At 43.2% G+C, this 22854-nt stretch overlaps 1 long non-coding RNA gene across 4 annotated transcripts in view; it reads left to right on the top strand.

The window, feature by feature from the left end:
* The window catches only part of LOC126100608 (uncharacterized), an 807357-nt gene extending 785442 nt beyond the window's left edge, over positions 1 to 21915 (top strand). For all 4 annotated transcript variants that reach the window (XR_007522189.1, XR_007522190.1, XR_007522187.1 and 1 more), the window contains one exon: positions 21508 to 21915. This is a non-coding gene — a long non-coding RNA (uncharacterized LOC126100608). The remainder of the gene's footprint in view (positions 1 to 21507) is intronic.
* The last annotated feature ends 939 nt before the right edge of the window (positions 21916 to 22854 follow it).

The raw sequence follows: 22854 nt of genomic DNA, 5'->3' as shown, positions 1-22854 counted from the left end.
GGGACGTTAAAATCCTAAACTTTCTTACGGAAAGTCTAAATATTGCAGTAGTCACCCGCTATTTTTCCGAAAACAGTGGTTCTCAAGAGTATAGGTGGTTAATAGCATATAGTTGTGTTTGTCAACAACTGCAGTAAGAACTGAATAGAAACGCTTACGTTACAAACTTAGTACTACCTTGGCTTCCATTTCAAAGCCAAAATAGCTGTAGTGCTCAGTACTGACTTTCACGTTGTCTCTCTTCGGCTCCAAAATATATGTAGCCTTAGAAATGGGCGATACTTACCGTATCTATCAATATGACACTCTGAGTCACGCCAGATGTTAAGTCCCATAGTGCTCAGAGCCGTTTGAACCGTGTTGTTTGGCTCACTGAATACGTGTAGGTTTATGTATCGCTGCGAGCAATGGCCTTTTGCGAGGTTCAAATGGTTCAAATGGCTCTGAGCACTATGGGACTTAACATCTGAGGTCAACAGCCCCCTAGACCTGAGAACTACTTAAACCTAACTAATCTAAGGACATCACACACATCCATGCCCGAGGCAGGGTTCGAACTTGCGACCGTAGCAGTCGCGCGGTTCCGAACTGAAGCGCCTGGTCCACATTAAACACTATTACATTTTTAATAGGATGTAATTCACAAACAGAAAAGCAAGTCTTCGCCATTCACTTCGTTTTTGTGTAGCAATGAGGAAAATATCCTTTTTTTATTACAAAATTTCTCTTCTAACTGGTAAAATTTCAGCAATTTAAACTATTCAACCTGTTTTTCGTCACTGCTACGTGCAGCCCAGAGTCCCCTCTCGCAACCTACTGCAGACACATGTAATCAGGGTGTTGGTTGCACTCCTGCAACGTCTTCATTCCACTGCAACGTTCTTTTGCAGCTGTCCCGCTCTGCATCTGTGACTCATTACTAGCTCGACACAGCAGGCTGTTACTCCTATACGAAAGCCCAAGACAGACTAACTAGGAAATAGCTATCGAATCCACTGCCTACGACAGGTTCGGTCACAGTGCGCAAAGCTTCACGCTTACTGCCCGCTTGCGGTCCGAGGCTCTGCATGTCTCGGCGCTACTCGGAATTCATCGATTTTGCTCGGTGCTTCTCGGTATAGCACGACATTTCATCTAACAGTGCGATGTGACAATTTCTTCCAGTATTTAATGCGCCTGGTTTTGGTCCGCACCACTTTCTTAAGTTCGGCAGAATGGTGGTGAAAGTGTTTGTTCGAGATATAAAAGAAGTTCAAGGTCCAGTGGCTGTTTGCGCAAAAAGAGGCAGTCTAGAGTTCTACGTTCGTAATCCTTTAACAGTGAATAGGAAACACGGAGAAGAAGGATCAGAGCTCTCAGTATGTGTTATGTACAAGCATAATCGACGGGTACCGTAAATTTGGTATGAAACTGCATTGCAACATCACGCAAAAAGAATTTAAATATTTAGTTGACAATAAAAAGCTAAAAATTATGACCATCAACAGATGATTTTTACGGGATTTATTGATATGTACGTCAAGAAGCACTTTGTGTTAAATATGCAGGCCTGGAACAAGTGATGAAATTGATGGTGCGAATACTAAATTTTTTAAGTCTCTCGCATTATTACATCGTCAGTTACAACAGTTTTTGACGAAATTGAACGAAGATTATGGAGTCGTTGAACATTACCGCAAAGTACATGAAGGGACATACCAGAAACGAATTTTTTGATTTACACTCCGCTATTGCTGAATTTCTGAAGGAAAAGGAAAAGCGGAACGAAAATCAGAATATCTAGGACGGAAGGCAGGCGAATTTCAAATAGTTGACTGCAGACTAGCCTTAGCAAGACATTGTAAAGTGAGAAGCAGTTTATTTCTGGTTTCATAATGAAAAAGGATGCATTTAAAAAGAAAAACGCATTTTGGAAGGGACAACTTCTGAAAGGAACACCTTCCATTTCCCTTCGCTCACTGACGTTAAAGAAAACGCGAAATTTAAACAATCCAGTGTGACGTCGAAAGAATTAATGGTTCAGATGGCTCTGAGCACTATGGGGCTTAACTTCTGAGGTCATCAGTCCCCTAGAACTTAGAACTACTTAAACCTAAGGACATCACAAACATCCATGCCCGAGGCAGGATTCGAATCTGCGACCGTAGCGGTCGCGCGGTTCCAGACTGTAGCGCCTCGAACCGCTCGGCCACCCTGGCCGGCTCGAAAGAATTGCAGGAATAGCTTTTTAAACGTTTGGGAACAATGCCATGTTATATCTGTTTTTGACCTGTTGTCGAGACCGTTTGCCGTTTGAGTTGAAAGTGCCCCTGTGCATCTGCAAATGGAACTGATCGGTCGACAATGTAATTCCCATTTGAAAGACAAATTCTTTTTCGTTGTAAGTCTCCAAGAGTTCTACGTTATCCTCGGGAAGACTCTCCACATCTTCATCATGAGGGTGCAAATGTTATATCAATGTTTCGATCAGCATATGTTGGTGAAAGACGTTTTTCATTTATGAAGCTACAATTACGTGGCAGCTTGAGTGACGAACATTTGCCAAACTATCCGCGTCTGTCTGCATTTCGACAGTTTGTGCCACATGTAAATTTTATTATGTCTTCAGCACGCCAAAAATAATGAACTAATACTAAAAAATTGTTTTGTTAGTGATCTGCGTTGTAGAGAAATGTGACATAAAGCCGCATGCTGCATGTTGCGCTTTCAAAGGCTCCCTCCTCCTTCTCCCCCTGTTACTACTCAGACAGCATGGTGTCGCAGTGCTGAAGTGTGCACTCAGGCGAAAGAGATTGGCAGGCGTGCAGGGGCAACCCACTTTTGCCAAGTTCTTGGCCGTTCTTGGTCTACAGAATAACCCCAAGTGAGGTTTTATGTCTTTTCCCTCGCCTGTAATGTGAATGCCGGGAATATAATTTATCCTCTCAAACCAAAATCAAAGAAAAACAAGAAGACATTCAAAATTCTCCTTTCTGTTCAGGAAAAAAATGGCGCCAAATCAGAAAAAACTCAACCTTTGTCTGAAAAGAGCATAAACTCTCACCAGCTCACTCCCTCCATTCACGAGTGCGAATGTAAGATAAGAAAAAGCTACTTGAAGGTGTTCGTTTCTACGGTAACAGTTGAGAGCAGACAGCCAAGTGCAGACTGATTCCACTCTGCAACCGGCGCCACCGGTAGCCGAGAAACGTTTACTGTTCCAAAGTATGTTATTTTCCCAGTTAATTACCTGCATGAAGTCACAGGGGAATCAACAGTCCTTGAACGACTCCAAGAATACTCCAGAAAATTCTATGCACGTTCAAGAAGATCTACAATCGGCCTTGCAGATACTTAGTGCAACCTAACGACGAAAGAGACCACTACAAAGCTACTAGCGGCCTTACTCTACAGAAAGTGAGGTCCTCAAAAGATGACAAATGTCAGTCAGTTACGCACACAGAAAGACAATAAAAACTCGTATGTGAATAAATACACAGTTCTCTACACACAAGACAGTTACAGTAAATGCCAAAAGGTAAACGTTGCATTAAGTTAGAGCGAAGATAGCGTGAGCGCGAGCATTCTTGACTGCAATCCTCTACTCGGCTATCATGCAAATGTAATAAGCTAAAGGAAAACGAAGTTCATAATTTTTCTTTCACTTTTATGTGTAGTTGCGTGTGGCTGTGTGCACTGAATGAAAGAGAGAAACGTAGTTAATCGTGAGAATATTTTTCTGTAAGTAACAAAAGTGCACGATGCGACATTCTGTTTCAAACCGACTGTGAATAAGCTGAGAAAACATCTGGAACGAAGGCATCATAGACAAAGTGATTCACTAGCACGAACTACTTCGCAGGTTTCACTAGGGCGGCGCGCCGAAGCGTCGACACCAATTTCGTACTAATTTATGGCGTATGCAAGGCTTGGCCAGAAATGAAGTGACAGAAGTAGGAGCTCCACATGGCCAAGATTTTAGAATAAATAACATTTTTCATGCGGATCCTACGAGATATGAACCATTTATGCTGGCGTAGTTGACACCCATTGGTTGGCGCAGTGGAAAGAGTACAAAAAATCGCGGGTCCTGGGATAAACTCCTTGTGCGGAAATTTTTCATTTTCGATTTTTATGTTATTTACCATGCAAATAAACCGAGAAAAGCTAAGTATATTGTGTTTATTAATATTTTCATAAAATGCATGAAAAAGAAATTTAACGGAAAATGTGCGATAGAAAATAAATTCCGGAAAGGGATTGTACTTGCAGTGCCCATTAGGTCTCTGCAAATAACGCTCCGAGAACGGACTGTAATTAAATCTTACAGGAGTTCGTACTCCATTAGTTTCATTTTAACCTTCGAGCAGCCTGCGCAGCTGCAAGCCAACAATAGGTCCCCTGTGTAGGTAAAATCAGCCCATCGCTAGAGAAAAAGAAATTATATCCCGAGAAGACTGTATCAAAATACATTCCAGACTGAAAAAAATGTTCTCGGGTTTCCAACCGCGTCAATTGCTTAAAACTATACGAGCTTTCGACCAAGCACTCCTTGGCCATTGCCAAGTGTTATGACTGCCAGTGGGCTGTTGGTGCGCCCTTATATACGCTAGATGCCGGCTGTGACGTCACTGGTGCCCGTGACATTGCCATATATGGGCATGTTTTGAGTCGGCGTTCGATGTGCCCTCTTCAAACGCGCGATCGCTGGATCCCAAATTAAATTTAACCTCTGTCGTGACTCGTACTAACGGCTTCTCGGACAGTTTAATAAAGGAAAAAATGAAATAAAAATCACCGCAAACACCCTGAATAGATACGGAGGCTTGCAGCTCAGCGCTGCGTGGGATCCAGCGATCGCGCGGTTGAAGAGGGCACATCGAACGCCGACTCAAAACATGCCCATAAATGGCAATGTCACCGGCACCAACAGCCCACCGGCAGTCATAACACTTGACAATGGCCAAGGAGGGCTTGGCCGAAAGCTCGTGTAGTCTTAAGCAATTGACGCGGTTGGAAACCGGAGAACATTTTATTCAATGTTATCGCCGCGAGACTCTGCATTCATACACATTCCAGACTATTGCATCAAAATACAGTCCACAGTACATCACCAGCTATCCTCGCCAATATTTGGCGAAATGATGGGTCACGCGTGGTTTGCTGCCGAAGTGCGTGATGAGACAGTACCTATATGTAAACGAAGTCAAACAACAATGCAATTGTAAAAATTGCGGCGTCTGTTACGTTTCTCTGTTTTTACGATTTATATCACCAAAGCAACTGTGAAACATTAACTGCAAAATAATAGAACTATCTAATTGCATGTACGAAGTTTCGTGTACACCTTACAATCCGTTCCTGGAAACTTACCTGCTACCCCAAATTTTCCTTCGTCTTTGCTTTTCACATACGATAAGTCTGAACGAAATCGGCGATGACGAATAGGAACAGTCCCCCCCGTCAGTGTATATTTCACGATCTACGCGAAACCTGTTAACTAGTCGATAGTATTATGGTTGGAGCTGGAGCTATTAGTCGCGATTACTGGTTTAGCACACCCCTAGGCCGCTGCCCCACGTCGTGTCCGGCGAGACGGTAAAGACGGGCGTCGCAGCCGCCGCTCTTAAAGTGACACCGGCGAGAGGCGCTCCGCAGCGCACAGGCGCCGACGCTCCGTCTCCCTTAACTTTTGCTGCCGGGCGAAGAAGGTCAATGTTTACGCTCCTTGATGGTGTCCTAGCGGCTAACGCGACTTCTGGCAGCTGACCAAAACTTAACTCCGCATAACACGCGAGGAGTACAGGGCGGCAAGCGCACACGCACGCGCACATACACACACACACACACACACACACACACATAAGCACTCGCGTGCGCGTGCGACCCTAAAAGCACACAAGCAACAAAATCTTACAACGACGTATCGTGAAATACGTAGCTACAGAAAATATCCTTTTGAGATTCTCATACTGCGTTGAAGTCAACAAAACATCGAGGTAGGCACAATTTGTACAGAAAGCAGATGGCAGTCATACGAGTCGAGGGTTATGAAAGGGAAGCAGTGGTTGGGAAGGGAGTGAGACAGGGTTGTAGCATCTCTCCAATGTTATTCAATCTGTATATTGAGCAAGCAATAAAGGAAACAAAAGAAAAGTTCGGAGTAGGTATTAAAATCCATGGAGAAGAAATAAAAACTTTGAGATTCGCCGATGACATTGTAATTCTGTCAGAGACAGCAAAGGACTTGGAAAAGCAGTTGAACGGAATGGACAGTGTCCTGAAAGCAGGGTATAAGATGAACATCAACAAAAGCAAAACGAGGATTATGGAATGTAGTCGAATTAACTGGGTGATGCTGAGGCAATTAGATTAGGAAATGAGACACTTAAAGAACTAAAGGAGTTTTGCTATTTGGGGAGCAAAATAACTGATGATGGTCGAAGTAGAGAGGATATAAAATGTAGACTGGCAATGGCAAGGAAAGCGTTTCTGAAGAAGAAAAATTTGTTAACATCGAGTATACATTTAAATGTCAGGAAGTGGTTTCGGAAAGTATTCTATGGAGTGTGGCCATGGATGGAAGTGAAACGTGTACAATAAATAGTTTAGACAAGAAGAGAATACAAGCTTTCGAAATGTGGTGCTACAGAAGAATGCTGAAGATTAGATGGGTGGATCACATAACTAATGAGGAGGTATTGAATAGAATTGGGGAGAAGAGGAGCTTGTAGCACAACTTGACTAGAAGAAGGGATCGGTTGGTAGGACACGTTCTGAGACATCGAGGGATCACCAATTTGGAATTGGAGGGCAGCGTTAGGGTAAAAATCGTAGAGGGAGACCAAGAGATGAATACACTAAGCAGATTCAGAGGGATGTCGGCTGCAGTAGGTACTGCGAGATGAAGAAGCTTGCACAGGATAGAGTAGCATGGAGAGCTGCATCAAACCATTCTCAGGACTGAAGACCACAACAACAACAGGAGCTAAAGCAGCCGCTCTCATCCTGAAAGAACATTCTTCAGATCTCCGTCACGCCTTTCGAGGTTTTTTTACTTTTATCTCACGTCTAGCGAATGTCATTTCTTACGTTATTGTTATCGGTCTTTCTTCTGAAGACGACGTAACGATGGCGGTTATCGCTGAAACAACCAGTTCTCGGCTGTAAAGGTTTTCTTCCACGCCAGTTCAACCTGACTGTTAAAACCGCTCAGAATAACCGATTATCCGAGAAACCCGATTTTTGGTCTTTTCCCTGTCATTTCCGGTAATAAAATGGCTCTGAGCACTATGGGACTTAACTTGTGAGGTCATCAGTCCCCTAGAACTTAGAACTACTTAAACCTAACTAACCTAAGAACGTCACACACATCCATGCCCGAGGCAGGATTCGAACCTGCGATCGTAGCGGTCATGCGGTTCCAGACTGTATCGCCCAGAACCGCTCGGCCACTCCGGCCGGCTTTCCGGTAATAATCGCAGTATTGTATTGGATTGTATTTTATGCAACTGGGGACCTAGAAACGACGGAGAGGCTTCGTATCTGTCGTAGCCCTCAGTGGTTCACAGCCCCACAACAGGCCACAGTAGTCCACACACCCCACAGCCGTCCCACACCGAACCCAGGGTTATTGTGCGGTCCGGCCCCCAGTGGATCCCCCCTGGAACGACTCACACCAGACGGGTGTAACCCCAACGTTTGCGTGGTAGAGTAATGATGGTGTACGCGTACGTGGAGAAAGTGTTTGCGCAACAATCGCCGACATAGTGTAACTGAGGCTGAATAAGGTGAACCAGCCCGCATTCGCCGAGGCAGATGGAAAACCGCCTTAAAAACTATCCACAGACTGGCTGGCACATCAGACCTCGACACTAATCCGTCGGGCGGATTCGCGCCGAGGAACGTGCCTTCCCGCCCGGAAAGCATTGCGTTAGATCGCACGGCTAACCGGGCGAGCTAATAATCACAGTAAGCGCCCACAGATCGACAAATTCTGACTCCCTCAGTTTCAGTATACGGCGTATCACAATATTGAACTAAATAAGCAAATAAAATTTAGTCCGTCCACTACTCGCTGCTTTTTTCGAAAAGTCATACGTGTCTGAATACTACAAAACAAATCACCCGTATTCTTCTATTGCTTCTAATTTTCTGAAATTCAGCAATGGGGATCACACCACTGTTTGAGCATTACGAATAGTCAGTACTAAAGGGTGAACAATGAAGTTGAAACGCTGTTTTTCGTGTTAATTCGTTCGTTTTGTCCGCCGCTCGTGGTCTCGCGGTGGCGTTCTCGCTTCCCGAGCACGGGGTCCCGGGTTCGATTCCCGGCGGGGTCAGGGATTTTCACCTGCCTCGAGATGACTGGGTGTTTGTGTTGTCCTCATCATTTCATCATCATCCAGGAAAGTGGCGCAAATTGGACTGAGCAAAGATTGAGTAATTGTACGGGCGCTGATAACCACGCTGTTGAGCGCCCCACAAACCAAACATCATCATCATCATCATCGTTCGTTTTCAATGGCAACAAGCAGACAAAGGCATGTTATGTAGACACTGCCAACAGACCAGTTTCTCTCTAGTTCTACTGAATACTATGAATGAATTATTGAAAAGTTTGTAATTTATTACTGCTACCATAGCCGGCCACGGTGGCCGAGCGGTTCTAGGAGCTTCAGTTTGGAACCGCGCGACTGCTACGGTCGCAGGTTCGAATCCTGCCTCGAGCATGGATGTGTTTGATGTCCTTAGGTTTAGTTAGGTTTAAGTAGTTCTACGTTCTAGGGGACTGATGACCTCAGATTTTAAGTCTGATAGTGCTCAGAGCCATTTGAACTGCTACTCTTATTATTTCATAGAAACGACAGATAAATCTTTTAAAGCAAATTAAACATTGTACTTCATTGCTACCTCACTTCGTATAAACTTTCCAAACTAGAGTTGATCACAGATAGCTTTTCCCATTCTCTATAATAACGCAATATTTCAAACCAATGCAGGTTTTACGTCTTATAACCGAGACCAAACAAATACCGAAAAATACTAGTTATTCAGAACTAAAATACCGGTATGGGTTTTCAGCGGTCGGATTTTTGGTATCCTTAAGACGACGGCAGAAGCATGCAACCAAAAGATAGGGTCTAAATGTTAGAATATATTTTCTACAGTGTCCTCATAGTAAATCAAATATGTAAATTCATAGGAAAATGGGCTGGCTGACGTGAATTCTCATAGAACTGATGAATCACGTCGCCAACAAAGAGCTTATGTCGATGTTTGGCTAGGCATTATTGACGACTGTTCGGGCTCATGTTCTTCCACCGAGCCTCAACGGACGAACTTAACAATGCTTATGTAAAGACTGCTCTCCGCAGTCTCTTTTAGACGTGCTTTCTTCTCAGTGCGACGAAACATGAACGCAGGTTTCTGCTCCTGCTCATTTCGGCGCCTGCTTTTAAGTGACAAGATTCAGAGGTAGAAGGCGGTGGACCAATTCCCTGGTTCTACGTCATCCAAACCTAAACCATTACCATTTCAAGGGGCATTTTAAAGATCTTGCGCGTCGCAATAACGGTACAAGTTGCAGACAGTAAACATGCCCGTACTATGGAAGGCTGTGGAACTATGCGCATGGATCATAAATCTAGGTATATATATCAGCGTATTCAGTGTGATTCCTTTATCAATTCTGAGTGCATTTCGTGCAGTTCATGTGAGAAAAAGTATCGTGTGGTATGTTGGTACGGTCAATCCCTGTATGTTTCCGTATTTTGAAGAACTGTAAAAATGAGGCTCACATCTAAATAAAGTGTTTCCAGACGTATATCAGTAGAACACTTTCTTATTTCATGTGGTTGGAATGTCTTACGTAAGTTTGGCTATTCCTTCTTCTGACACCCTGTCTACTGAAGCAAGCGTTAAACAGAAGAGGAAGTTAAAAGAAAGAAATTTTCGAATAGGCAACAAACAAAAACGTATGCTACATCATTCATATTATAAGACAAAAATTTTGTTTACATAATATTACACCCAAATAAAAAAATGGCTCTGAGCACTATGGGACAACATCTATGGTCATCAGTCCCCTAGAACTTAGAACTACTTAAACCTAACTAACCTAAGGACATCACACAACACCCAGTCATCAAGTACACCCAAATAATAACACCTCTTAAATGTCTCGAATGCAACGTATGGGAATTAAAACCAACTAACTAACTTTTCTAGAATGTCCACAAGAATTAATACAACTATGGGACGCGACAGTAAATAAGACATCCAAGTAAGGTTCTATAAAATTATGGCACTATCCACAATTTTAGATAATGCCATTAGTTGTATATCAAAAATCATGAACTGAAGTTAACTTCAAGGGACGGAAACGAATTTTCCCAGTAGAATTTTAAAGGATATAAGAGGATACATTCCATGAAAAATGATACAATCAGAGAAAAACTTTTGGTATTTGCCGTGAACGTATACAGGCAACCATGTCATCAATACATTTTACAGATGGGAGAGAATCGGTTGTCACACTTGCCTTTCGCAAACTAAACAAAACGACGAAAGACCTGGGTAGCCCAGAGAAGAATCCCGTGGGTTGGGACAAGCAGTGGTGTGAATATGTGCCATGGATGACAGTACGTGATGGTTGCAATGACGACGAAATTACATACCGATGAAATGTACCTGCTATTTTTAAGCACTGTAAGCGACCGTTAAAAAAACATTCCTGTAATTGTTTTTATATGGCGACAATGCACGTAGTACATAAGTATCGTATTGATTAACAAATAAAGAAAAAAATGACGGTGTAAAATCATTCAAACAATGACTTAACACAGATTGCAATATTTCATTTTATTACATGACATACGCACTTCCTCACTAAGAAGTCATGCAGTAGTCGTACAGACCATCTAATCTAATATAGCATTTATGAATAAAGTGAACGAATGAAGACTGATTAGCAGGTAAGTTTGTGCAGACACGTTGGTAAAAATCTACAACACATTCAAGCGGCCGTCAGTAAAACACTTTTCGATCATTTCGTGGAAGAAAGAAACGAAAGTACGCTGTTTAAAAAAGATAAATCTCTGTATTTTTGCCCTGGTAGTTTTTCAACACAAAATAGACACGTTTGCTTGAGAATATAGCAACAGTGTAATGACGTAACATAGAAAGAAAATGGTACACAACGACGACGTAAAACCCCCAAACTAACACTACAGAAATCTGGGGGACGAAAAAGGCAAATAAACGCCGAAAATATGTAAAAATATTCTGCAGGGATAAGGAGTAATTTGTAATCGTATCAACAATGTAGTAAAATACTGAAAACAACACAACGTTTATCCAGCTCAGGGAGATATTCGCCGAATTTGATAAGTGATTAGTGATGTACGGCTAGCTCCTGGATTTACGCTGACATGTGGTTCGCATTCGGTTTTAAACAGCGTACCAAGATTACCTGAAGTATCCTAAATATGCATATGGGCTTGGGTGAATATGAATATGCTACAGTTTTATATTCAGAATAAAATGGTAACTTTTGTATTTTATACGAGAGATTCCTGCTTTTTCAACATTTTACTTCTTTCAAAGGGACTGCATGTGTACCTCTATTGTTTCCTGAATCAGATACGTAGACTTTCGTAAAGTAAAAAGGTGCTTCCCTTACCTGGAATACGTTTCACAGACAACAGCCATCGAAAATTCTTCGCTCGATGAACAGATTCGTCCAGCCGCAATAAAGCAGAGCGCTCGACGAATCGAGTACTGAAGTAAACAATCACTAGGAAAATTAAGAATGGCTTCGGAGAGACGAATTGTGGCATTCATTTCGCAGAACACAAAGCGAGTAAAGAACGCGCAAGTAAGAGTAACATACCTCTGCGGAACAAAAGAGAACGCGGACTGTCACAAAAAACAAACACCCAGCAAAGAATAAATTGTGAATTCAGTACTGCTCCATTCCTCGAATACTGCGAGAGCAAGAGCACCACAGGATGAAATGAACTTCAACGAAAAATCGCACTTTAATACCGTCACGTAATTTAAAAAGTATGGTTATAGGGGAGATTAAATTTTATAGACGTACAAATGAAATTAGTTCTGTTTTTCGTAAGAAGTTTAGCAATGAATTTCCGCAAAAACTAATATTACGGAAATAACAGCGATTGTAAATGATCCCCTTACTGCTGTGGCCAAGGTGCTTCACTTACCTGGAATACGTTTCACAGACAACAGCCGTCGAAAATTCTTCGCTCGATGAACAGATTCGTCCAGCCGCAATAAAGTAGAGCGCTCGACGAATCGAGTACTGAAGTAAACAATCACTAGGAAAATTAAGAATGGCTTCGGAGAGACGAATTGTGGCATTCATTTCGCAGAACACAAAGCGAGTAAAGAACGCGCAAGTAAGAATCGTACATCAGCTATTTCGTAATATTCACAGTGACATGTGCAAAACGGAAAGCGTCGGTTTCATATCCTGCTTAATCTATTATCCAATCAAAATTACCAATAACCGCATACGCGAAAGGCAGGAGTATCTGGGAGGTTGGTAATGCCCGGGAAAGAAAGTACTTCCATTATTTTACTGCAATACTTGAAATTTAATCCTTGCAAATTAAGCTGCGAACGATTGAATCACTGTTTTCAGTCAGAAGAACGATTTTAAATATATTATAGAGCTACATAGCGTTCCGAAGCCTGAGACTTCATATTCAGGTGCTATGTGAGAAGGTTAATTGCTGTGGATGCATAAGTGCATCCCGTAATCAGTAAAGGGTTGTTGGGTATCAAGAGAATTGTGTAACTACGGTTTCACTTTCGAATCGCGGGAACATATTGTTTTTCAGAAAAAATATATGAAGCCAAACTGATTGCAGGCTCATTTCACAAAAATGGAAAACGTTACACCACTCTTATCCACAGCCATATCGAAGTGATTTTGCGCCTTTGGCGGAACTGCCAAAGCCGCGCTTTCCCTCAACCGCCGCACAGAAAACCTTTCTTTCTGCAATTTCTTCTTTACAGATAGAAGAGATTTTGTAACTATTCGTGGAGTTAATAATATATTACTTAAATGAGCTGGATGGATGGAAAATATTACATACAGCAAATTAAACGTATCATGGTAGAAAATAAACAACAACTTGCGAAATATTTAAGCAGTTGAAAGTAAAACGAAATCTGTCTTATTGTTTATGGCATCTACTGTACCTTAATCTTAATATGATGTACAATAAAAAACAGGCTTTATTTGCTCTTCGTAAATTATTAGCTGTACGTAAAAGAAAATTAATCGTTGACAACACATTCAGCTCCAAACATTTCGCTTGTGTTATAATTTTTCTTTTCGATCCTTTGGTTTGAGAGAAACAAATTCATTGATTACGCCATCGAAAAATTTAGCAGCTGCGTCGTGTTGTATCCGCAGATGCATTAGACAATCTGATCAACTGTACTCAACCTTAAGTAGTTTTTTATCACCTTTAATTTTCTGGAACTATGTTGACATGATGGTGTAGTGACTGGAATTGTTATAAATATCCGCAAAGCTGCTTTGATGTTTGGACGAGCATCTCATAGCCCATAACATGAAGGGGATTTTTTTTTAAATATCCAAGTGGAAAGCTGTGTTACAGGTCTTCACTAGCTGTTTTAGCTGTTTTAGCTGTTTCTACTGGAACTGTAAAGCCGCTATTTTATTAACTCGTTCAGCTGTGTCGGTATTTTTCTGTATTTGGTCCAAAATTCGCTGCGTATTTTCGACAATATAATGGTATGGAGCTTTTTTAAGCAAACACTATTTTTCTCGTTTTACTACCCACACATATTGGTTGACAAGTTCCCCCTCTTCAGTAGGTTTTATTTATTATCTTATTACATCTTGGTTTTCACAAGTTTGTTGGATGTTTGCCTTCTAGTATGTCAATTTTTGGAGATCTCGCGTTTTCGTGCTATCACAATGCGTTTGACTGGAGCTTCCTAACACACGATGTTTCACACACCTTTGCTCTAGGGGGGAACCACATTTCCTTATTACACATTAGGATGTGAACGCGGACAAGGAGAGAGCTTCGACCACGAAATGATTACAGAGTTTTCATTTAAGGCATTCGTGACAGAAACTTACAGTGAGATGAAGTGGCATGCTGTTACGTGAGATCTGTACCCCATTTCACTTACTATTCTGTCAAATACATTCAAGCACTCTAGCTTAAACAATTTCATTGCAGTCCTCAGTTCTCACAAAACTGACAATAATCAAAAGCCTTCGTCAGACAGCATATTTGCTTCAGAAATCGTTCGCCAGCTTTGAGGTCCTACAATACCATCACGAAGTAGCATCAAAAACTCCGCTGTTGAACATTGGCTAGCTGTGCAGGCAGTCGTTACGTGGACCACGCGCACTGTTAACGCGAATCCACCGCTTCGGTAGTAGTCATTTCTTATGGTGCTGCTTCGACAAAACTACACCGACACCAGCGAGCGTTTGCAGTCTCAGGCTGAGAGAAAGGCTTCTTCTCGGAGGCAGAACTCATGTACGTCTCCCTGTTAATTCTTAAATCTTCTTTCCAGTTCTTTTTTCGGAGAGTTTCTGCGCCCAAACTACGCAGACACCATTATCGTGTATGTCTAAATGTTACAAAAATTCATCCTAGACTTTCTTCAGTGACAGTAAACGTAACAAATTACTAATTACTAAAATTTTGATTTATTTTACAGTTCCATTCACATAGGTATTAAAGTAGCGATATGTAGAGTAATAACATTGCACGTTCCTTTATAGCTAGATTCCCACTTCATGATCACGTAATTTGTAGCCGACATGTGTGTAAATCATTATGTATCTGGCATCAAGGCCATCTGGGATGTCGTATGAGACAGCTAGTGTATGTAGCCGGTCGAGATATCTGGTGAGCAATCATCCTTCCGTGTTTCGAAATCACTCAACAGTTTCTCTCCGGGGACGTTCTGGGAAAACGGATTGCGTAGCCTCCTTCCAAACTCAGTGGAGGGGTACACAGACAGACTCACCTCCTCGTGGTGTACCCTGGAAACGTCTAGTAGACGGCTAAGTGGTCTATCAAAAAGAAGGCTAATGTAACACGCACTGAAACACTTAAAAATAATGAAAATAAAGAAAATCACTAAACTGAACCGTGTACTTGCCGCACTATTTCGTAAATCAAGTATCAACTCCGTCTTGGTACAAATGGCTATGAGCACTATGGGACTTAACTTCTACGTTCATCAGTCCCCGAGAACATAGAACTACTTAAACTAACCTAAGGACATCACACACATCCATGCCCGAGGCAGGATTCGAACATTCGACCGTAACGGTCGCGCGGTTCCAGACTGTAGCGCCTAGAACCGCTCAGCCACTACGGCCGGCTCAACTCCATCTTCGAAACAGTTTTCTTTACATGGAGTTTTTAGTCGTGGATGTTCCGCTCGAATACCCTGCCAAAGATACACTCTCTGTTTTGAGCGGTTTATCCCCAGTCGAAATTCATACAGAATTGCTGAAAGATTATTAAGAGACTGATCATTTATTTTCAACAGCTGAGAATTGGATGGGTAACGGCATTGCCGCAGTGGATACACCGTTTCCCGTGAGATCACCGAAGTTAAGCGCTGTCGGGCGTGGTCGGCACTTGGATGGGTGACCATCTAGGCCGCCATGCGCTGTTGCCATTTTTCGGGGTGCACTCAGCCTCGTGATGCCAATTGAGGAGCTACTCGACCGAATAGTAGCGGCTTCGGTCAAGAATACCATCATAACGACCGGGAGAGCGGTGTGCTGACCACACGCCCCTCCTATCCACATCCTCAGCGGAGGATGACACGACGGTCGGATGGTCCCGGTAGGCCACTCGTGGCCTATAGACGGAGTGGTGAGAATTGGATGGCTAAATTCATACTGCCATATGATCATAAGGAATATCAACCTGAAAATTGTGAGCACAGACAGAAACTTACAGAAATTAACACAAGATGCTATTGGGTAATAAAAGTGTGACATAAAGTCACGTAGGAGGCTAGATATTCTAGTAAAGTAGTTCTGTAGTTAATCTGGCTAGGTCACATAAAAATTATACAGCAAGTGTAGAATGACTTTATTTCCTGGGAGATTAAAACTGTGTGGCGGAGTGAGACTCGAAATCGGGAGCTTTGCTTCTGGCGGGCAAGGGCCCTACGGTCTGAGCTACCCAAGCACGACTCACGCCCTTACCCACAGGTTTAATTCTGCCAGCTGTGAAGATGGGCTGTGAGTCACGCTTGGGTAGCTCAACTGGTAAGAGCACTTGCCCACTAGAGGCAAAGCTCCCGATTTCGAGTCTCGGCACAGCACACAGTTTTAATCTGTCAGGAAGTTCCACATCAGCGCACGCTCCCCTTCAGAGTGAAAATTTCATTCTGGAATGACTTTATTAATTACAAAATATGACGATATATTTCGGAATTACTTACGTTTTCAGAAATCTACATGCAAAGGTAACATAAGAACAAGAGCATTACGAATTGTGTACGTTAACATGAGATGACTGAGTACTTGTCATCTTCCTTTGCGACTTTTTACTCGACCTTGCCAGGTTAACTACAGATCCACGCATATTTGCTACTGTGTGATACAGCATTTGTGGTGGACATCGTTAAAACAAAGGCGTTTTAAGTTGCGGCGGAATATTCTCACGAAATTTCGATCACCAACTTTCTCCTCTTCCTTGTTGACGCCGACCTACGTAGGGAGAAACTATTATCATAATAAAATAATGGAAATCAGAGCTCGCACGGAAAGATATAATAGTTCGTATTCTCCGTGCTGTTCGAGACTGAAATAATAGAAAATTATTGTGAAGGTGGTTCGATGAACTCTCTGCTAGGCACTTGAGTGTGACTTGCAGAGTACCCATGCAGACGTAGATGTATCAAATACCGAACCCGACAGTGGTATCACAAGAAGAGTGTGATAAAGTGTGGTACGCTTCATGTGAATAATTAACCACAAGAAAATTTGGTGCAAGACGGGGTTTAGTTTGTTGAATATTGGCAAAAGGCGGAGTAACTTAATGACTTTGTACGCTGATTTGTTATTGCTGATGAGTCAGCGTCCAACAACTTCGCACCGGAATGAAACAGCAGTTAAAAGAGTGGCTCAAAGCCGCACTATTTTCACCAGAAAAAGTGAGGTTGTCTAGTCAGTCGGGACGAGACAAGTGGGACTCATAACCAAGAAACGAAGATAACAATGTCTGCATCAATAGGAGGAAACGTAGGTGGTAAGATGTCTGTCTTGAAAAAGAAAAATATTTTTCGTCGGAAAAAATCACCTGTTACACGAATACTGGGGCATTAGGAGTACGAAACTGTGGAACGCCTTCCTTATTCATCAGATTTGATACCGTCTGGCCTGCACATATTCCCAAAGCTAAGGAGGTAGGTGACTGCAAAATATATTTTAGTCCAATAAAGAGGTGTGGTAATAGCTGGTGGTAGCCATTGATGGGTATTTTGTACATCTTCGAGGATTTCTGGATACTTTGGTCGAAATTCATAGGCCAAAAACGAAAAATTTGTTATTTTCTTGTACCCGAAATCATAATATACTTCTATTATAACTAGATCCTTGCCCTTACCCTATCAGCCAGCCGTTGTGGCCGAGCGGTTCTAGGCGCTTCAGTGTGGAGCCGCGCTACTGCTACGGTCGCAGGTTCGAATCCTGCCTCGGGCATGGATGCGTATGATGTCCTTAGGTTAGTTAGGTTTAAGTAGTTCTAAGTTCTAGGTGACGGATGACCTCAGATGTTAGGTCCCATAGTGCTCACAGCCTTCCCCTATCACAGTATAACAATCCAACGGGCAGTACTCTAAAATGGAATCCACCAAGATATTTTTAATACTCCTATCCGCATGGCTGTTCTTTATGAAGTGTTTTAGCAGCTCTCAAACACCGAGGCACCTAGGCACATATCGGAAGAGACCTGTAAAATTAGGCCTGCGCGTTCTCTGAAGCGAGACGACGTGTGCTGAATAAAGAACGCTTCGCGAACAAAATGCCATTAACTGGCTGTGTTACTGCAAAACTGGACTTACGACTAAATCGTGAAATGTAATGTTTCATATTAATGCCGTGGCGTTCGCCTGTAGTCGTAACACCGTTCCATATTGTTCCATAAAGGCGACTTAAGAAGCGGGCACGGCGCACTCCCGATAATGAAGTGTATTCTGAGAATGACACGCTCATAAATAAAACTCTTTGTACTGCAGCGAAATATTAGAACCATCTCGAAACATCTCTTCATGAATCTTAAAGTCCGGTTTTAAGATCGAATTAAAAAGTTATACGTAGCACGGCGTTTCGTTTAATGGATTGGAACCCGGCAGCGCGATGGTGCTCGCTGCGAGCATCTTTCGAACATAAAGGCGAGACAATAAAGGGCGCGATCGAAGCGAAGATTTGTATGTAAATAAAAGCACTCCCGGCTTTCTTTCAGTTGCTTTACGGCGACTTGAAACATTCGTGTATTCATAAAAGCGGATGCTGCAGATACTTCTTGCAGAAAGCGTCGCTATCTCCCCCAAGACAATAATTACGACAGACGTCGAATCGCTCCCAATGCAAACAGCTGCAGAAATCGCTCTGCTGGCTTTTTTTTCCCCCTCCACTCTCTTTTTTCCCCGCGCCAGAGTCTGAGCAACAGTGAAACTGTAGTAAATTTTACACACCCGCTATAAACTCAACTGGAAATTAGCCAGCGTATTTAAATGATATCGAGTTCCATCTCGAGAAAGAAACTGGTTTTCTTTCTTTTTCTGTCATCAGTCTTTCGACTGGTTTGAAGACGTCCTCCAGTTCTTCACACCCGCACCCTCAATCGTTTCATCTCTGTCTACCTGCTACACATAAAATTTTCTAAAATTTCTCTTGCCTACTCTAATCTTTGCCCTTCCCGCAATGATTTTTTTCTCCTCTAAGGCTCCCGTCAGCACCAAGTTAACTACTCCTAGATGCCGGTGCAGGTGTTCCATTAAACTGTTCGTTATTTTAACAGCAGCTTTCCATAAACCTCTTTCTTCGCCTACTATTTCCAGCTATCCTTTTAATTTTGCGTTCAGCTAATGCAGAACTAAAATAAAGCGATCGTTTACTAACTGACCTGTGATTGACCTACCCGGGAATCATCAGCATTCCGGACAGACTCTTTTTACTTCGGTCATATTTTACCGGAAACGTAATGACTACTGCAATACGCCTACTCACAAAAAGTATTACACTGAGCGAGGTGGCGCAGTGGTTAGCACACTGGACTCGCATTCAGGAGGACAACGGTCCAAACCCACGTCCGGAGATCCTGATTTAGATTTTCCGTGATTTCCCTAAATGGCTTGAGGCAAATGCCGGGATGGTTCCTCCGACTTCCTTCTTCGTCCTTCCCTAATCCGATGGGACCGATGACCTCGCTGTTTGGTCCCTTCCCACGAATCAAGCAACCAACCAGCCAAAGTATAACGAATAATTCATGTCACCGAACGTTCACTCAATTGAGTAAAGATTATATAAAATATGTTTCCCAACTACATTTTCATAAAACCCAGAACATTAACTATCATCTATGACCGTTCTCTGTAGCTTGGTTGCTGTATACCGAACGATGTCCACCAATTTTGTAGTTAACAAATACCGAGTACTATTAGGCTAGCGACAGTATTCCTGTTTCTCAGAGCCAGTCGCCGTGAGCAGTTTAACTGAAAGAGAAATTAGCTATCGCATTTCATTGATTAAGCAACCACTTCTTCAGATAGCTCTGTCGTAAACAATGACTTGGATTCTTTTAATATGTTCGTAATCGATACATCGTCCCATCAAAAAGACCTATGCTTTCCTTATATGTGTACCGTCATTAATGACGCACACAAATTAGAGAAACAGAGAAATGTTTTATGTATAGCTAAGGTGCTCTCGGAACGTCATAAATACGGAGTAATCACACACTCCATTATAGACGGGGACACTGCTAATCTTTATGCATACATCAGTGTATGAAAATATTAAATGCAGACTGGATATAGAAAGAAAAACATTTATGAAAAAGATAAATTTATTAACGCCGCGAAGGGAAGCCACGCGGTCTCAGGCGCCTTGTCATGGTCCGCGGCCCACGCCGCTCCCCTCCGTCCGAGGTTCGAGTCCTCCCTCGGGCATGGGTATGTCTGTTGTCCATAGCATAAGTTAGTTTCAGTTAGATTAAGTAGGTCGTAAGCTTAGGGATCGATGACCTCAGCAGTTTGCTCCCATAAGACGTTACCACAAATTTCCATTTTAACATCGAATATGAATTTAAAAATTTGGAAGACTTTTCTAAATGAAGTTGTGTGGAGCATAGCCTTTTACGGAAGTGAAACGTGAACAATAAACAGTTCAGACAAGAGCCCCGGAGAAGCTTTTGAAATGTGGTGCTACAGAAGAGTGCTGAAGATTCTGTGCGTAGATCGGATGACTCATGTGGAGGTACAGAAACGAATTGGAGACAGAAGAAATTTGTGGCACACTCCAACTAACTGAACGAAGATCTCTGTTGACAGGACGCATCCTGAGGCAACAAGGAGTCGTAATGGAGGGAAGCGAAGAGGGAAAAAGTTACGGAGGAAGAGCAATGGTCACATACAGTAAGCAGGTTAAGACGGACGTAAGTTGCTAAGTTGCAGCACTTACGCAGAGATGAAAGGACCTGCACGTTATATACTAGTCTAAAGAGTTGTTCCAAACCAGCCATTTAACAGATAGCCCAGTCAACGAAGGAAAATTTAGGGAAAAATTCGTTTAGCCGCAAAGTTTTGAACAGTACGATCGGTTTCGGACTTGTGCCCGTCTTCAGGTGGTTTACATTCAGGTGCGTGTGTGTCTGAATATATCAACACCTAAGTTGGCACTACTTTATCAAAGACATAATATGGAAGCATCTGTAATTAGTATGGTAGCTAATAAATGATTCGTTACAAAAGTATGACAAATGTACGGTGAATACGATATCGACACACTTGCTTTATTCATCATCACATCATTTGTTTTCGATTTAAACAGTGCTCTCCAGCACTGAGTATGGAAAGGTGTTCCAGAACGTAAACCGCTTGAAGATGGGCACGAGGCCGAAACCGATCGTGTGTTACATAAAATCACCTTCTGTTGTAACTGGTGGCGCATATTATTCTACTCCCTGTAGAGGAACAGTGACGGAGTTCACCCGCATCCATTATGGATAAAACACATTCACCTTTTCATATTTTTCTGGAGCATCTCGTAAACTGCGACTTCTACAGAAAACGTTAAACAGCACCCCCGCTCTTCCCCGCCCAGCCCCTTACATCCTACGATGTAACGGAAATTAGCCGTAGTTGCACCAGGACTCTTTCTGCCATAATGTGTGCTAGTGGAAGAATAGCTTAACTATGTTATTTTGATAGATTTTGTACATTAATGTTTTTTGTTTGTTTCATGGCGTGAGGAAGAGCGCCGCAACGCACCGACGGCCGGATATTCGTCGCTTCCGCCAGAGATAGTAACCCGCCGCCGCCACCACACACTAGCCGACGTGCACCGCGGGCAGGAGGATCCAGCTGATGACTGTTGCTGCTCACTGCTGTCGATTGCTTTATTTACAAAAGTAATTGTAATTGAAAAACATATGAATATCGTTGTGTTAATTGACTAATATGTAAGGAGACTATGTAACAATAAGGTGACGACGTCTTGCTGTCAGCATCTGTTATATTATTACCACGTTGTACTAACGTCAGCAGGAAGTGAACAGTATTTTGTTGCACTTCCCATTTAAAAAGCGTACAGTGATTATTTATTTTGCTCAGGTTTATTGAAAATTATTTTCCTTTTTTGAGTGCGGCTTACTGCACAAATTGAAAGTACACTCCTGGAAATGGAAAAAAGAACACATTGACACCGGTGTGTCAGACCCACCATACTTGCTCCGGACACTGCGAGAGGGCTGTACAAGCAATGATCACACGCACGGCATAGCGGACACACCAGGAACCGCGGTGTTGGCCGTCGAATGGCGCTAGCTGCGCAGCATTTGTGCACCGCCGCCGTCAGTGTCAGCCAGTTTGCCGTGGCATACGGAGCTCCATCGCAGTCTTTAACACTGGTAGCATGCCGCGACAGCGTGGACGTGAACCGTATGTGCAGTTGACGGACTTTGAGCGAGGGCGTATAGTGGGCATGCGGGAGGCCGGGTGGACGTACCGCCGAATTGCTCAACACGTGGGGCGTGAGGTCTCCACAGTACATCGATGTTGTCGCCAGTGGTCGGCGGAAGGTGCACGCGCCCGTCGACCTGGGACCGGACCGCAGCGACGCACGGATGCACGCCAAGACCGTAGGATCCTACGCAGTGCCGTAGGGGACCGCACCGCCACTTCCCAGCAAATTAGGGACACTGTTGCTCCTGGGGTATCGGCGAGGACCATTCGCAACCGTCTCCATGAAGCTGGGCTACGGTCCCGCACACCGTTAGGCCGTCTTCCGCTCACGCCCCAACATCGTGCAGCCCGCCTCCAGTGGTGTCGCGACAGGCGTGAATGGAGGGACGAATGGAGACGTGTCGTCTTCAGCGATGAGAGTCGCTTCTGCCTTGGTGCCAATGATGGTCGTATGCGTGTTTGGCGCCGTGCAGGTGAGCACCACAATCAGGACTGCATACGACCGAGGCACACAGGGCCAACACCCGGCATCATGGTGTGGGGAGCGATCTCCTACACTGGCCGTTCACCACTGGGGACACTGAATAGTGCACGGTACATCCAAACCGTCATCGAACCCATCGTTCTACCATTCCTAGA

This window comes from Schistocerca cancellata, chromosome 9, assembly GCF_023864275.1.
Source record: "Schistocerca cancellata isolate TAMUIC-IGC-003103 chromosome 9, iqSchCanc2.1, whole genome shotgun sequence".
Taxonomy (NCBI): Eukaryota; Metazoa; Arthropoda; class Insecta; order Orthoptera; family Acrididae; genus Schistocerca; species Schistocerca cancellata.
The sequence above is the reverse complement of the archived record's forward strand: the minus strand, read 5'-3'. Positions and strand labels throughout refer to the sequence as shown.